The sequence below is a fragment of the Balaenoptera musculus genome, chromosome 5 (genome assembly GCF_009873245.2).
Source record: "Balaenoptera musculus isolate JJ_BM4_2016_0621 chromosome 5, mBalMus1.pri.v3, whole genome shotgun sequence".
Lineage (NCBI taxonomy): Eukaryota > Metazoa > Chordata > Mammalia > Artiodactyla > Balaenopteridae > Balaenoptera > Balaenoptera musculus.
Window position 1 is genome coordinate 76,550,394 of NC_045789.1, and position 18,723 is coordinate 76,569,116.

Below are 18,723 nucleotides of genomic sequence, written 5' to 3' on the forward strand. Positions count from 1 at the left end.
CCTATAGTTTTAAGTGTGTACTACATATTGCATAAAACACATCAAGAATTAATTTTACTGTACTAACTTAGCAGCACTTCACCTCCCCAATTTTCCCCTCAACTATAAAAAGAATAAGTTACAACACATGATTTCAAAGAACCCTTTAAAGTTTGATAATTCCAGGACGCTTTTAAAGCTCTGTCAAATTAGGTCTTTTATGAGAATTTGGCTTATTTTAAAAATTTGAAGACTGATATAATTCCACTAACATTTAAAAATGTATGACAGCAGAAAATGTCAGTCCAGTATTTACCCAGGTTAAGAAAGATTTGAGATTTAATTTTAACTTTAATTCCAGAAATAAAAATTCTGTACCTCTTCCCCAAACTCATTAAAAGCAAACATTATAAATGTAAAAGAAATCCTGTATTTATATAAACTCAATAAATTTTGCTATAAGCAGAAAGAACTCAAAGATGAAAAAATAGACAGTACAATCCATCAGGGCAGGGGCCACTATATCTGTAACAACTTGTATAGTGCACGACATTCAAACTTTTACTGAATTTAAACCAAAGAATAAATGAATAAATTAATGGCACAGACCTTGAACGATCTTAAAATATAGCAGAAGAGGGTTTTGAATGAAACCCTTACTAATTATCAAGAGGAAAGTATGTCCTTTATTCGGGAGAAGATGAGGTTCCTGAGTTAAGAATTTTGAGGTATACCCCAAAAAAATTAATTTGGTAAGTGAAGAATGGATTTGTGAGGGAAGATGCCATTGGTAGGAAAATCAGAAAACTCTTTGAGGTGAGAGGATAGTAACCATGGCAGGAAGCAATGAGATCTGAAAGGGGGGTGGCTGTTAAAGATACTACAGAAACAGGCCTGATAAAATGTCTGTGGCAAATGGACAGGAAGAAGTCAAAGAGGACGGCATTTTCCAATGTGGGGGGCTGGAAGAATGGTAATATTAACAGAAATAAGGAAGTAAGAAGGATACAGTTTCAGGGGGGACTGAGGGTAGCTTTAGACAAACTTAGCTTTAATTATGTACTTAGCAACAAAATAGCTAGGAATATGGAGTTTAGAGTCATATTTAGCTTATAGTTAAAAATCAATCTACAATCTATTTAAGAAATCAGAAATTTAAAGTGTGGGTAGATGAACCCTGGGCTGTTAACACTGCTTATCTTTGCACTCTTTCCACTCGTTACTACAAACACATGGCATCAAAATCTCTTTTGTAATAAAAACAAGTTTAGAAACACACTCTGATATCCAAAATTAAATTTCTAGCACAATGTTAAATCTTTCACTCTGTTAAAAATATTTGGGAAATATTTCTGATTAAACAGTAAATGAAGAGGATTAACCAAGATGGCGGAGTAGAAGGACGTGCTCTCACTCCCTCTTGCGAGAGCACCAGAATCACAACTGGCTGCTGCACAATCAACGACAGGAAGACACTGGAACTCACCAAAAAAGATACCCCACATCCAAAGACAAAGGAGAAGCCACAGTGAGACGGTAGGAGGGGCGCAATCAGAGTAAAATCAAATCCCATAACTGCTGGGTGGGTGACTCACAGACTGGTGAACACTTATACCACAGAAGTCCACCCACTGGAGTGAAGGTTCTGAGCCCCACATCAGGCTTCCCAACCTGGGGGTCCGGCAACGGGAGGAGGAATTCATAGAGAATCAGACCTTGAAGCCTAGTGAGAATTGACTGCAGGACTTCGACAGGACTGGGGGAAACAGAGATCCCACTCTTGGAGGGTGCACATGGAACAGTGTGCGCATCGGGACCCAGGGGAAGGAGCAGTGACCCTGGGGGAGACTGAACCAGACCTACCTGCTAGTGTTGGAGGGTCTCCTGCAGAGGCGGGGGCTGGCTCTGTTTCACCATGGGGACAAGGACACTGGCAGCGGAGGTTCTGGGAAGTACTCCTTGGCGTGAGCCCTCCCAGAGTCTGCCATTAGCCCCACCAAAGAGCCCAGGTAGGCTCCAGTGTTGGGTTGCCTCAGGCAAAACAACCAACAGGGAGGGAACCCAGCCCCACCCATCAACAGTCAAGTGGATTAAAGCTTTACGGAGCTCTGACCGCAACAGCAACAGTCAGCTCTACCCACCACCAGAGCCTCCCATCAAGCCTCTTAGATAGCCTCAACCACCAGAGGGCAGACAGCAGAAGCAAGAAAAACTACAATCTTGCAGCCTGTGGAACAAAAACCACATTTACAGAAAGACAGACAAGATGAAAAGGCAGAGGGCTATACACCAGATGAAGGAACAAGAAAAAACCCCAGAAAAACAACTGAATGAAGTGGAGATAGGCAACCTTCCAGAAAAAGAATTCAGAATGATAGTGAAGATGATCCAGGACCTCGGAATAAGAATGGAGGCAAAGATTGAGAAGATGCAACAAATGATTAACAAAGACCTAGAAGAATTAAAGAACAAACAAACAGAGATGACCAATACAATAAGTGAAATGAAAACTACACTAGAAGGAATCAATAGCAGAATAACTGAGGCAGAAGAACGGATAAGTGACCTGGAAGACAGAATGGTGGAATTCACTGCTGCGGAACAGACTAAAGAAGTTACAACGGACACCACAGAAATACAAAGCATCCTAAGAGACTACTACAAGCAACTTTATGCCAATAAAATGGACAACCTGGAAGAAATGGACAACTTCTTAGAAAGGTATAACCTTCCAAGACTGAACAAGGAAGAAACAGAAAATATGAACAGACCAATCACAAGTAATGAAATTGAAACTGTGATTAAAAATCTTCCAACAAACAAAAGTCCAGGACCAGATGGCTTCACAGGTGAATTCTATCAAACATTTAGAGAAGAGCTAACACTTATCCTTCTCAAACTCTTCCAAAAAATTGCAGAGGAAGGAACACTCCCAAACTCATTCTATGAGGCCACCATCACCCTGATACCAAAACCAGACAAAGACACTACAAAAAAAGAAAATTACAGACCAATATCACTGATGAATATAGATGCAAAAATCCTCAACAAAATACTAGCAAACAAAATCCAACAACACATTAAAAGGATCATACACCATGATCAAGTGGGATTTATCCCAGGGATGCAAGGATTCTTCAATATATGCAAATCAATCAATGTGATACACCGTATTAACAAATTGAACAATAAAAACCATATGATCACCTCAATAGATGCAGAAAAAGCTTTTGACAAAATGCAACACCCATTTATGATAAAAACTCTCCAGAAAGTGGGCATAAAGGGAACCTACCTCAACATAATAAAGGCCATATATGACAAACCTACAGCAAACATCATTCTCAACAGTGAAAAACTGAAAGCATTTCCTCTAAGATCAGGAATGAGACAAGGATGTCCACTCTCACCACTATTATTCAACATAGTTCTGGAAGTCCTAGGCACGGCAATCAAAGAAGAAAAAGAAATAAAAGGAACACAAATTGGAAAAGAAGAAGTAAAACTGTCACTGTTTGCAGATGACATGATACTATACATAGAGAATCCTAAAACTGCCACCAGAAAACTGCTAGAGCTAATTAATGAATTTGGTAAAGTTGCAGGATACAAAATTAATGCACAGAAATGTCTTGCATTCCTATACACTAATGATGAAAAATCTGAAAGAGAAATTATGGAAACACTCCTATTTACCACTGCAACAAAAAGAATAAAATACCTAGGAATAAACCTACCTAGGGAGACAAAAGACCTGTATGCAGAAAACTATAAGAAACTGATGAAAGAAATTAAAGATGATATCAACAGATGGAGAGATATACCATGTTCTTGGATTGGAAGAATCAACACTGTGAAAATGACTATACTACCCAAAGCAATCTACAGATTCAATGCAATCCCTATCAAATTACCAATGGCATTTTTTATGGAGTTAGAACAAATCATCTTAAAATTTGTATGGAGGGCTTCCCTGGTGGCGCAGTGGTTGAGAATCTGCCTGCCAATGCAGGGGACACGGGTTCGAGCCCTGGTCTGGGAAGATCCCACATGCCACGGAGCAACTGGGCCCGTGAGCCACAATTACTGAGCCTGCGCGTCTGGAACCTGTGCTCCGCAACAAGAGAGCCCGCGATGGTGAGAGGCCCGCGCACCGTGATGAAGAGTGGTCCCCACTTGCCACAACTAGAGAAAGCCCTCGCAGAGAAACGAAGACCCAACACAGTCATAAATAAATAAATAAATAAATAAAAGAACGTGAATTTCTAAAAAAAAAAAAAATTTGTATGGAGACACAAAAGACCCCGAATAGCCAAAGCAGTCTTGAGGGAAAAAAACGGAGCTGGAGGAATCAGACTCCCTGGCTTCAGACTATACTACAAAGCTACAGTAATCAAGACAATATGGTACTGGCACAAAAACAGAAACATAGATCAATGGAACAAGATAGAAAGCCCAGAGATAAACCCACGCACCTATGGTCAACTAATCTATGACAAAGGAGGCAAGGATATACAATGGAGAAAAGACAGTCTCTTCAATAAGTGGTGCTGGGAAAACTGGACAGCTACATGTAAAAGAATGAAATTAGAATACTCCCTAACAGCATACACAAAAATAAACTCAAAATGGATTAGAGACCTAAATGTAAGACTGGACACTATAAAACTCTTAGAGGAAAACATAGGAAGAACACTCTTTGACATAAATCACAGCAAGATCTTTTTTGATCCACCTCCTAGAGTAATGGAAATAAAAACAAAAATAAACAAATGGGACCTAATGAAACTTCAAAGCTTTTGCACAGCAAAGGAAACCATAAACAAGACGAAAAGACAACCCTCAGAATGGGAGAAAATATTTGCAAACAAATCAACGGACAAAGGATTAATCTCCAAAATATATAAACAGCTCATGCAGCTCAGTATTAAAGAAACAAACAACCCAATCCAAAAATGGGCAGAAGACCTAAATAGACATTTCTCCAAAGAAGACATACAGACAGCCACGAAGCACATGAAAAGATGCTCATCATCACTAATTATTAGAGAAATGCAAATCAAAACTACAATGAGGTATCACCTCACACCAGTTAGAATGGGCATCATCAGAAAATCTACAAACAACAAATGCTGGAGAGGGTGTGGAGAAAAGGGAACCCTCTTGCACTGTTGGTGGGAGTGTAAATGGATACAGCCACTATGGAGAACAATATGGAGGTTCCTTAAAAAACTAAAAATAGGGCTTCCCTGGTGGCACAGTGGTTGAGAATCTGCCTGCTAATGCAGGGGACACGGGTTTGAGCCCTGGTCTGGGAAGATCCCACATGCCGCGGAGCAACTAGGCCCATGAGCCACAACTACTGAGCCTGCGCGTCTGGAGCCTGTGCTCCGCAACAAGAGAGGCCATGATAGTGAGAGGCCCGCGCACCGTGATGAAGAATGGCCCCCGCTTGCCACAACTAGAGAAAAGCCCTCGCACAGAAACGAAGACCCAACACAGCCAAAAATAAATAAATAAATTAAAAAAAAAAAAAAGAAAAACTCATAGCTAACATCTTAAAAAAAAAAAAAAAACACAAACTAAAAATAGAATTACCATATGACCCAGCAATCCCACTACTGGGCATATACCCAGAGAAAACCGTAATTCAAAAAGACACATGCACCCGAATGTTCATTGCAGCACTATTTACAATAGCCAGGTCATGGAAGCAACCTAAATGCCCATCAACAGACGAATGGATAAAGAAGTTGTGGTACATATATACAATGGAATATTACTCAGCCATAAAAAGGAACGAAATTGAGTCATTTGTTGAGACGTGGATGGATCTAGAGACTGTCATACAGAGTGAAGTAAGTCAGAAAGAGAAAAACAAATATCGTATATTAACGCATGTATGTGGAACCTAGAAAAATGGTACAGATGAGCCGGTTTGCAGGGCAGAAGTTGAGACACAGATGTAGAGAACAGACATATGGACACCAAGGGGGGAAAACTGCGGTGGGGTGGTGATGGTGGTGTGCTGAATTGGGCTATTGGGATTGACATGTATACACTGATGTGCATAAAATTGGTGACTAATAAGAACCTGCAGTATAAAAAAACAAACAAACAAAACAACTAATACTAAACTTTCATTGGGTTATTTGTATGGAAATATGTTAATATAAATGTTTCAGACATTACATCAAATTTCTAAAAATCTTATATGTTCTGGTATAATGTTATAAATCATAATCCTAGTTATTACTTTAAAATGTATATCTCAGAAATAACTAATTTTCTTGTCAACTGCATTATTATGAACTTTCATCAAATCTTTAACCATGGTCATTTTTAAGTCTTTTGTCATTTACAGACAGTTCTGGGTGTACTCTGATGCTTTTGCAAATATGTTCCTATAAAAGGGTTTCATCTTCAAGAAATTCATGGAAAAGACTCTGACAAGTACAGGTTTCTGGTAACTGACTGTACTGCTGAACTGAATGAATAAACATTTTCAAAACTCTAATGAAAAACTGATAAACTCATAAAAGTGCTAACAAAAGATCAAGATGAAAAAAAAAATTAATTACATGGGACTGAGTGAACTGATGAGGATGAGTATAATTTTTGTGACTTTCTGTTTGAATTAAAAAAAAAATCCCACAAGGACTCAGAGGCAAAGAATATACAAATCAATTTTCACTGCAAAGTAAAGGAGCTGTTACAGTGGAGGATTACTGGACTGAATGTCAATATTATGACATAGTATGAGTGTGTTTCATGTTTGGTAATTGCAATCATTGTTGCTTTTGTTGTGGTCATCCATGTACAATGCTTGGTGTCCGTCTATTTATCTCTTGTAAAAATAAAATACAGTGTGTGTGTGAAAAAAAAACAGTAAATGAAAATTAAAAATAAGTATTGAATTTAAATTCAGCTGTAACAGGCTAAGAGATTTAGTTTAGCTTTGTAAGTTACACAGTAGATTGAAAACAGCAGTTGAGAACTCTCATATACACTGAAGACTCAAGACTAATTTCATGGTAATAGCCATCTAATACAAGCATTTTATTTCTTTGTGTACCCTAAAAGTATTGTGATATATACTTATATAAGATCAAGGTGAAAAAAAAAATGAGTGGGGTAAATTTTAACCTTTAAACTAAATTATGTCTCCTTGCTATATGGTCACATAGCATTCCAAACTACTTGCTCAGGTAATTCAATAATCTCACTGAAATTATTTACTTAATGTCTGCCTTCTTCCCAAGACTGGAAACTCTATGAAGGTTACAGAAAGGACTATGGCTTTTGAAGCACTTACAATACAGGCACTGACATTCAATTTTAAAACTGCAATACAGCATGGTAAAAATATACAGGGGCAAGCACAGGATGCTAAGATAGCTGCAGAGGTGAAAGATATATTTCCAGTTAAGCTGGAACTCTGAGTATGATAAAAGCCCCCTTGTTGGATGAAACCCATAGCTGGTCCATTAAATGAAAAAGTTAGTAAGCATAAAAATTATATTTACGTATTCTTAAAGGTTTTATTTCAACTTAAACATAAATGCACATTCATTCACAAATCTTTTCATATAGGGTTAATGCCATATATTTGACGTGGGCCTCCTACTGAGTTTGGGTCCTCTTTCTTGCATAAGCCATGCTCACAATGACCCATCATCTATGATTTCCACTTATTGCTTCTATAAATGGAGAGAGAACTTAAAAGCACTTCTGAAAGAATATGAATACAGAATCCATTAGTCCAATGGTCTATCCACCACGACATTAAAAAACTTGCGCCAGAATGTAAATTAATGCACTGCTTCCTTCAAGGAGAAAGTCTTACCACGAAAAAACCCTCAGCTGAACCAAACGGTGTGCTTAATGATGTAGTTAATTTACTTTCTGGTGTGGGCTCCTTATTTCCTTGAGAACCACTAATAGTCTAATGACCAGTTAGCTGGACCATGGACTTGAACACTCTGACAGCCTCTGGTTTAGACTTTGATGATGCTCCCCCTAGTCTTTTACAGTTATCCAGCCTTCTTCAAATTTCATAGCAAATTTGTTAATAATTCATTTATATTGAGATGACGTCCCAAAGCAGTCAACTTAATTTTCAAAGAATGAATTCTCTTTTCCTTACACTCTCATGAATTTACATGTTTACCAATGTTTTATAGTTACCATAACAAGCATAACTGTTAAAAACAGGTTTGTGAATAAACACAACCAACTTTTGGTAAGTACCCAACTCAACAGGTAGGCACAGAGTCATGCAGGTCTGCTGTGGAGTAGCCTACTCAGCCATGAGTAATCACTTGGCCCCTGGGATCAGTAAGTACATTTGACAGAGGGAAGAGAGTGCGTTAGGTTAAAACCATGAGTCAGTTCAGAGTTAGTTGGTGGGGGGCGCTTCTGCTGTCATTTTCCCACATGGTCACTTATTAGTGGTAGCCTAAGTGGTAGAGCAGAAAGAACTTGAGTCAATAATTGAGCCACTCACTCAGCTGTATAATTCTAACAAATCACTTTACCTCCTCGATCTTCAGTTTTCTCTTAAGATAAATGGATTAAAAGTAAGTAGCACGTGGAAGAATTGAGTAAGAATCTGAATTTGTAAAAGCAGCTACCACTTCTTCAGTGTGCAAATGTGCAGGGTAACATGGAATACTTTACATTGAATGGAGCATTCAGTTGTCACAGACACTTGAGCAATGGGGGTCATTCCGCTTTCCCCTTACACGTGAGGACCCTGAAGTGAAGTAAGGCTACATATATCTACCTGGTGAGTAGCAGGGTTCAATTTGAATCCAAGACTGGCTCTAAAGACCATACACTGTCAAGTACATCACATTGCTTCTTGCTTTTAAAGTATTCTCATTTGTAACCCACAGCTACCTTGTTAGAAGGTAGAGTAGGTATTTACCCTCATTGTCCAAATTGGGAAGCAGACTCAGGGTGTAGTTGATTTGTTATCTAGGTTATCAAGGTTAGCTATCTAGAAGAGAGCCATAGAGCAGACTTAAATGCTTTATCAGTAAGACTGACCAAACTAAAAGCAAAAAGACAATAAGCAAGAAAAAAAGAGTACTTACCACATCACTCCTAATATAACAAAATACTAAGTTCATCATTATTGCAATTAAGTGCCAATATGGCATTTATTCACCAAATACAAATGCCTCACAGATTTTGCCCCACTTGGCTCCCTCCCAACTTCTGTCACTATTTCTTATAGGGTGAAGTGCTGACCCACATTAACATCAAAAGTACCTTTTCATCCCTCAACTGTCTGTTGGTACTAACAGCTTGTAGTAGAACAAGCTACATTTTAAAAATCAGCTAAACTAATATTATATGGCCTTTTAATCCCCAACTCATCTATAGAAGTTATCACAATTGATACTCTGAAGACCATAGCATGATTATAACAAAATATTTACTTTAAAAAACAGCCCTTTGACTTGATGACAGGTCAAAACGAAAGATTTCCTTAGCACCACCACCTCCTTAGATTCTGTGAATTTAAGCATGTATTTGCTGTGGCACAAGGATGAAAATCATACCATAAATACGACGGCAAACCACTGCTAAATTCCTGCTGGATACTTTATGTTTGGCATGTGCACATAGCTGTCTTATATACCATAAAAAGTAATAATCTGTATAACCGTAATTTTATCTTTTACTGACCTGAACCAAATCCAGTCAGTGTTTCTGTCTTCTTTGTAGCTTTATGGTGATGGAAAAAAGTAATCAATCAGTACTCTCTAGACACAAATATAATCAAGCAAAATTGCCTGAGTTCTCGGAACATAATGAGCCCATCACAGATCAACTTGACTCTGCTGTAGGATCAATCAGATTTTATGAACTGTATTTTATATTAGATAGAACAGTGTAAGCTGGGTAAGGAAAGGGTCAAAAGGGCAATGTAAGCAATAGAGAAAAACGTGAAGCACTAGGTTTCTCAACTGCTCATAATTAGAAATGGTTAATCACTACAAATGTTAAACCAGTTAGCCATTAAAGAAACTCCCTGGCTTGCCCTACAACCAGGCCTAAAAAAACCAAACCAAACCAAAAAAAAGGGAAAAAGAAAGAAAGAAAGAAAAGAAGTGAAAAAGCCACCAAAAGACTGTTCTATAATTTAACTCTGGCAAAAAGCAAAATAAGGCATGCTAGTGAGTCAAATGGCGATCAGTGGAGACCAGTGGAGGCGAGGATTATTTCTTAGTGTTAATCCAATTTTCTCAGGCAGTTCAGAGCAGTCCTCCCAAACTCTCAGTCTTCAAGTTGGGGGTTGGGGGGGATGGCGAATAAATTTAGAAAGACGAACTGGTTCAGACCCCTCCATCCAGTGGACCATGCTGAAGCTGTCCAGCAATTCTAAACTCCTGCAGAGCACAGAATTGAGTATTCCCTCTTTCTGCTTATCAGAGAAATATCTCCCCAAAGAAAGGCAAATATTTACTAGAAATGAACCAACCAGCCTTTGGCTCTTCACACTATAGCCAAAGTTAACCTTCCAAAGTGTAATTCTTGACATCACGCTTACTTAAAACTTTTTTTTTCCCTGATCACCTACAAGATAAATAAAAGCCAAGATCTTTAGTATGGAATTCAGTGTTTTTGACAACCTAGTAGTCCTTGCCTTTAGTATGGAATCTTTAGTACAGATCTTTAGTATGGAATTCAGTGTTTTTGACAACCTAGTAGTCCTTGCCTACCTTTCCAGTCTTCCCTTTCTCTCAAGCTCTCTATTTCACACTTTCTGTCATGAAGAGTTAAAACACACTACATTAACATAAGCAAAATGAATATTATTGAATACTTCCCAAATGAAAAGGACTACGGAAAACACTGTGGATAATGACTAGTGTGGGTAAAATCTTTTTGCCTTCTACTACTAACCTTCAGTTAACTCTCTTGGCTCTATTCCCCTGGCAATCTGATGGAAGTAGGTATGTCGACTATGTTACCTGGCAACATTGCTTATAGTAAAAATGATCCCCCGATTAGTAAATTTGCATCTGGACTCAGAGGAATGATGAATTATAAATACCTCTTAAGAAGCCATAGCTTTGACTTTCCTAAGTGTGGTGGCTCTTGTAATTGGCACATTCCCTGTGGGGACCCTGGAAGCTAAGTCTATGGAATCCTGTAAGAGAGAACTGTCTCCTGTGGGACACGAGGTTTTTAAGCCAACTCAGCTCTCGCATCTTCCTGTTGTGAGCTTTGTCTCCTTGCACCTAAGCTTTCACGGGGAGAGATGTCTCCCAGGTGGCTACATGAACTGCTTACATGGCCTGCTGTGAGGATTACAGCCACTGATGAGGAATATGTGATGCTGCCTTGCTGGCAAGCTGTGGTTCCTGTCTGATAGCCTTCTGAGTAAACAAGCCTGTGGTAGTTTTACGAGTCTGAACCCAAGAAGACCCATTCATTTGCACAGCAACAAGACTATAAGAATGTCTTAGAATGACGTTCCAGATGTTCTACAATCTGAACCCAACCCCTTCCTCTTTTTTTTTTTTTAGCCTAACATGTATCCCTGTCAAATCCCACCTGATGTCTTATACAGCTTTTACTCGCCTTCCTCTGTGGTTATTTGTTCCTGGGGATTCCCTCTTCCAGGTAACATATACTACCTCTCCACAATCCATCCCTTCAGCCGTCTGCTAAGGTGAAGCTACGGACGTTTTTCAACCAAAACTAAAGGAGATATTGCATAGGTAAAGAATGCCAAGGGAACTTTTCTAGAGAAGCTAAGTACACAGTTTACAGAAAAAGAATGGAAATTTATAAAGAATAAAAATAGGTTAAGTTGGTGGAGAAATATGGCGATCATGTTAAAGGGTAAAATGCCAAGTAGAGTGTCTAGACCAATTTGGAGGATAGAAAAGAAGAGCGTAGGGCTTTCCTCGTGGCACAGTGGTTAAGAATACGCCTGCCAATGCAGGAGACACAGGTTCGAGCCCTGGTCCAGGAAGATCCCACATGCCACGGGGCAACTAAGCCCGTGCGCCACAACTACTGAGCCTGCACTCTAGAGCCCGTGAGCCACAACTACTGAGCCCACATGCCACAACTACTGAAGCCCACGTGCCTAGAGCCCGTGCTCCACAACAAGAACAGCCCCCGCTCGCTGCAGCTAGAGAAAACCCGTGCGCAGCAATGAAGACCCAACTCAGCCAAAAATAAAAAATAAATAAAATAAATAATTTTTTTAAAAAAAGAAAGAAAAGAACAGCGTAAAGCAGTCTATTAAGTGCTCCCTTCTTCCTGCATTATTAGCCATGGGAAGAAACCAAGGAGCACTGCATTAGCATCAAAAGTAGGTGACTTAATAAGAGTTAGACAATTCAGTAGTCTGTACCTTGGGAGAGGGAGAAGGGATGGCTAAAAGGATTACAATGGAGATGGCATTTGCCAGTGTTCAGGGAGGGGATATTGTTGCCACAAGTCAGCTCCAGTTCTACCTTCTTATCCTGATTATTCTAATCAGCCTATCCCAGGAGATTTGCAAGCTGATGTTAATTACGTAGCAGAACTTTCACCAGCATCACAGGTTTATTTCATCCTAAGCTATTAGAACTGCCTCCTTTATTACAAAGTTGTCAATTACCCTAACTTGTTATATTGATATTTTAGGGCCAACTCTATTATTTTCAAATTCTGATAGTGGTTAACTTAAGAACTAACCAAGATGTGGCACTTAGAAAAAAAGTAGTTCTTTTGGAATTGCTAAAGGCTCTAGTTAGTTTCCTTTAAGTGTTTGAACTCTTAGCTTAAAGACACCCATTTAACAGCAGAATAGAGAAAACCAGTCAACAGAGAAAAAGAGGAATGAAGTGTATGTGCAGAGAGAGACACTGGCAAGAAATCACATAGACCTGGAGGGGGCAAGCAGCCCAGCTCCTAACTTTCTGTTATTGATGCCAGTTGCCTCTGAGACTCAGCTGCACTTCTTGCCCTTGGATTCTTTGACATAAAGCTATATCCCTTTTCTAACAAAACACTCTTTTTGCTTAAATTAGTTTAAATAATTTTCTATAACTTGTCACCAAATAATCCCTAAGACCAAAAAAGATGGTTAGAGGCAAAGTGTAACGATGTATATATACATAATCAGGTTTTATCATATTGAAAGATTCTGTTAATTTTTTTTTTAATGTTGTTTTAAAGAGAAAGGGAAAGAGAGAGAACTCAATTATAGTTATTTTCTGTTGGGGTATAAACTTCCCATTCATCTTTTTATCCTCATGGTATCTAACATCCTGCCTCATACACACCACATTTAACAAATGTTTATTGAATGGACATATAATTAAAAAATAATGAAATCCACTTGGCCAAACAGTTTGTCTAATTGGGAGTTTTCAAAAGCATTTCAGTTCCAATTAATAAAATACGTTCTTTAAATTCTCATTAGCATAATTCTATGATTATATATATATACACAAAGAAATGCTGTTTTCTATTCTCTAAATGGAATACTGAAAAACATAATCTGGATTTGATTTATTCAGATTTTGTATTAACTTGTGGTACTATAAAGTCTGCTTAGATTGTTCTTAAGACTATTCCCGTTCTCCTCCTTCTGGGCACGAGATAGAATTGCAGTTCTCCACCTCCTCGAAGTTGGGTTGCAGTCATATGACTTGTTTGGCCAATGAAATGGCAGTAGAAGTTACTGTGTCACTTTCATGTAGAGCCTTTAAGAGCCAATGTGCAATTTATCACATCTTCTCCCCTCCCTAACAAATGTGGAAGCAGGTGTTGAGATGGAGCCTCTGACAACCTGGAGCTCTAAATGATTACTGGAACAGAGCTCTCCTGCTGACCCTAACTGGACATGTAGCCTGACTGAGCAACAAACCTTTGTTGTTTTAAACCACTAAGATGTGAGGGCTTTTGTTACCACATCATTATTTACCCTACCTGATATACTCTGCAAACCCCTCTCATTGTCTTCAGAATGGTAACGTTTTGTACAGCATTGCATCATTTATAGAATACTTTCTTACAGAAGTATCGCTCATTATCCAAACTCTCAAAATCCAAACACAACTGGATGGAGTCAAATAAATTTTTGGACTAATCCCTCATTCTCTCAACCCCTCACTACTTGCTATCTGAAACTCAGAGACCAAATATATTTGGATAGGATGATATTCCTTGCTGTTCAAACTCTTGCCATCTACACTCAAGAACAGAAAAAATTTCGACAGTAAAGGATTCCTGATACATTATTTCATTTGTGCCCTTAAAGCTGTTTTTCTACTACCCAGTACCTACTAGACTCTCAACATCTATTGAATGAATTGTGTGCTGTCATCATTCTAATCTTACAAATAAGGAAACAGATTCAGAGAGGTTCATAAACTTACTGGAAACAACCCTGCACATTAGTAGCACAATCCCAGATTTGCCGGCTCCAAACCCCTTTCCATTATGTACCATGCTTTCCAAAAAGATCTCTTACAGCTACAGAATTCTAGGATTTGATAGTAATAGTACCAACAGTGTTTAGGATAAAAAGTAAATGTTAATGACATATTTACATCCAAGAATAATAAAAGTCAACCTTTAAGGAGTTCTACTTGCCTAAACCTAGTTTAATTCAAGACCCTGAGTACCCTGAAGCACAGAACAGGAAAAAGTTCTCGAGATCATTTGGCAATTTGCAGAACAACAATGAACTATAAAAGAACTCCGGGGAGAAGTAGCCTTTTCCTTTGATATATAGTATTTTAAAATTCTGACTTCTAGGGACTTCCCTGGAGGTCCAGTGGTCAAGACTCTGCACGTCCAACACAGGGGTCGAGGGTTCGATCCCTGGTCTGGGAACTAAGATCCCACATGCCGCACAGCCAAAAAAAAAAAAAATTCTGACTTTTAGATTATCTTCAGTTTGGCTCTTAATAAACTGGCTAACCTCAAACCCTTTGCTCTCTAATTCTTATCAAACCTCAGCTGTAAGAAATACTCACAAAGAATCACCTGAAGGGGGCTTCCCTGGGGGCGTAGTGGTTAAGAATCCACCTGCCAACACAGGTGACACGGGTTCGAGTCCTGGTCCAGGAAGATCCCACATGCTGCAGAGCAACTAAGCCCATGCGCCACAACTACTGAGCCTGCACTCTAAAGCTCACGAGCCACAACTACTGAGCCCGTGCGCCATAACTAGTGAAGCTCACACGCCTAGAGCCGGTGCTCCGCAACAAGAGAAGCCACCACAATGAGAAGCCCGTGCACCGCATCGAAGAGTAGCCCCCGCTCGCCGCAACTGGAGAATGCCCGGGCGCAGCAACGAAGACCCAACGCAGCCAAAAATAAATAAATTAAAAAAAAAAAAAAAGAATCACCTGAAGGATAGGCCATCCACCCATTTCTACAGGTTCAGTGGTTCTCAATTTGTGTTCCATAGTCAAATGATTTTGGAAAAGGTCACACAATACATCCCCCTTTAAGACAGTAAACTTGAACATTAGCCAAGAAATTGAGGGAAAAAAAACTATTGAAATTTGTCTAACCCAGTTATCTCAAACTTATTTGAGCTCAGAATCTTATTTTAAGAAATAAACTACTAATTTCTGATGCCTAAGAACACAGTTCGGGAAATACTGTTCTAGGTAATTCTAAACGTTATGAATGGATCAAGTTAAGCCTTCAGAGAACTCACCTTTAGAGTCTTACCATTGTCCTATACTGAAGAACACTGTTATCCAAAAGTCATCAGTTTCTGTAGGGATATTTTAAAGCTGTTGTCAACTGCATCACAACAATCTTCCTTTTTATTAGGGCCCATGAGAAAATGTTCCTCTCAGGCCTCATTACTAGAAAATGTCGTGCTTATGCAGGAGAACTGGTTTGTTTTTATCTTGGAATTAGAAACACACTGAAACTTATTTTATTCCACTCTCTCTCTTTTTTCCGCCTGGCTGCTAGCGAAGCCCAGAGCCAAAACTGTGACTCACCTCTAGTACGGGATCTTATGCACTTGGTATTATCTTACCCTTGACTTTGTAGTCTTTTTTTCCCCTGCTCTGCCTCAGTTTTTCTCATTTAGTTTTGTTTTACCCTACAATACCATATGGACACTAAGTTGCTTCAAATCATTTTTGAAACTATCTATTGTATATACTAAGTCCTATTTTCTTACAATTTCGTATTGATATCTCCCTACCTGTCCCATTACCCCAAAATATCAGTGTCACCTTTGTGTAAAAGTATCCACATAGTTATGACAAGCCAACAGAACATACACATTCACAATATAATCAAGTTCGCAACGCTTAAACCAGAAGAAAAGTTACTACTGGGTTTTCAGCGGTCTAATACCAAAAAGACTTATTAAACTCTTTTCTAAACGTAAGGACAACTACCATTTATTGGGCACCAGTAACTGCTAGGCACTTACCACACAACAGTTACATTTTATTATTTTTTTTAAAGAAAGCAAGGACATTGGCATATACGTGATCCCTGGAAAGATGCACAAGAAACTGGTAATATTGGTGGGTTGGGCGAGAGACTTTGTGTATCTCTTTTGTACCGTTTGAATTTTATGAATCTATCAATTATTCAAAAAAAATTTTTTTAAAAACGGAATGATAATAAAGACGTCAGAAATGCTTTACTCTTTGATTCAGTAAACTTTCTTCGTCAGCTTTTGATCCCTGCGTATGCACTGAAACGCCTAAATGAAAAAGTTTCAACCAGACACGCCGGTTTTTATTGAAATAAAGTCTCTTTCTGATTCTCCACACTCCGGGGATGAGGCAATTATATACTTAAAAACTTAGATTATAATCACCTGCGGGTAACAATGAAAAAAAAAGTGGAAATAAGGTTTCCACTTTGTTTTACTGGTAGAAGAGTACGGGGAGGAAGCACTGATTCTGGACAGCAGCCGACGCCGCAGTCGGCCTGCCACAAACGCCGCGTCCAGAACTTTGCACAACTCGAGGGCGGCCCAGACGCACCTCCGGACTCTCTGCTGCGCGGCGGGAGACCAGGCCGGGGTTCGAGCCCCGGGCGCGGCTCGGGGAAGTTCCCGCCTGGCCCACCCCTCCGGACCGAGACGCCCCGGGGCCGCCTCCCCGAGGGCCCGGCCGGAGTCTGGCCGCCGCGGCCGGGCGGGAGGCTCGCGCGGAGACGGGAGCGGGCCTCGGCGCGCGTTCGGCCCGCTGCGGCCCCATCCCCGACGCCGAAAAGGAAGTCGCACTTACCGCGTCGGGCTCTGGAGGCGCCCGGGGGTCACGGCGGGGCGGGGCGGCCAGGCGGGAGGAGGAGGGAAGGCGGGGGACGGGGGCCGGCGGGCCGAGGAGAGGGATGCTCGGCCCCTCGAGCGCCCCCAGCTCCTTCCCGGCAGCCTCACCCCCGGCGCCGGCCGGCCCGGAGCGAGCCACTCCGCCTCCGTCAGGCCGCACCAGGCCAGTGGGGAGAGAAATTCGTCTGGCAGCCCCGAAGGGGGGGCGAGCGAGCCGGCGGGTGGGGGTCGGGGGCCGGCTCGCCCGTCAGTCCGGGCGCGGCGTGAGCGGCTGCCCGCCCCGCCCACTCCAGCCAGGCCCCGCCCACTCCAGCCAGGCTCCGCCCCCTCTTCGCTGGCCCCCTCGCCCCGAGAGACCGCCGCCGCCACCCGGTTGGCGGTTTCCCTTGCCCCCGGAGTGGTGCGCGCCGACGGCCTGGGCCCGGGGAGGGAGAGGAGAAGGGGGAGGGGCGGGGAGTAGAGGGGAGGCAAGGGCGCAGGCTGCGGGGAGGGGAGCTTGTGGGGGAGGGGGACGTCAGGCTGGGTGGGGCTCTGGGCGGAGGGGGTGGGGCTCTGGGCGGAGGGGGCGGGGCGCGGAGGACCTGACAAAGATTCTGGTTGTTCCCCGCCCCTTGAAACTGGGATAAGGGGGAATTCCTGGGGGTGGAAGTTTAGGAAGAGGTCCCTCTGCAGGGCTGGAAGCCGATCGGAGAGCTGGCCTGTGTTTTTTTGATTCCTTGGAGAACAGGACTGTATTGTCCTAGAGCTTTGGGGGAACTCACCAAGAGTTGCCTCTCTTCTCCAGCCCCTGCAACTCGTCCCCTCGCAACACTCGGATAATTATTGTGCTCCAGGTAGTGACTTTGTGGGTATTGTGACATAGCAGTTATGATCCTCAACTCTGTGGCCATAATCATTGGTTTCCAATGGTGGGATAATAAGAATTCCTCAAAAGTTGGTTCCTTATCCATTTCTCTAGCCTATGTATGTTAATGTATATATATGATAGATGCTGAGAATGTCAATGACTAGTTTGTTCAGCGCCTATATGGCAAACACAAATCTAAAGCGCTTTATGTATGTTAACTCACTCAGTCTTAAGCAAAACAGTTAAGGTCCCTGCCCCACGGAGCTCACGGTGGATAAGGGAGGGAAGGGGTTTCCTTAGTTTGTCTCAGACTGATGTGTAAAGGAAATGCCAACCTGCTTTTTGTTCTCAATGTAATGCATATGTTCATTATTTGCAGAGTCAGTGTACTCTGAGCCGTCTCTATCTATCCCATCGGTGATGGCTGCATGTGGTCAGTCCTCCCAAAATGACTTACTAAGGAGGTCTTCAGTACGTGTCCATAATGAAAACCCAATGGAAGCAAATGGTCCAGAAGACTGATGGGTCAAGTCATAAGCAAAACAACATAGCCAAATTGTGGCAACAGCCTGGGGTGCCTGGGAGATCTATTTAGGGATCTATTTTGTACACTCCC

At 41.1% G+C, this 18,723-nt stretch overlaps 1 protein-coding gene across 5 annotated transcripts in view; it reads right to left on the reverse strand.

The window, feature by feature from the left end:
* The window catches only part of KLHL5 (kelch like family member 5), an 87,334-nt gene extending 69,823 nt beyond the window's left edge, over nucleotides 1-17,511 (reverse strand). Inside the window, exon 1 of one of the 5 annotated variants that reach the window (XM_036853976.1) lies at nucleotides 17,220-17,511. The gene's annotated coding sequence lies outside the window, so the exon portion shown is untranslated. Of the gene's footprint in view, nucleotides 1-15,670; nucleotides 15,689-16,804; nucleotides 16,932-17,219 lie in introns of those variants that run through there. The other 4 variants (XM_036853977.1, XM_036853981.1, XM_036853980.1 and 1 more) reach the window with 4 other exon arrangements.
* Nucleotides 17,512-18,723: the final 1,212 nt, after the last annotated feature.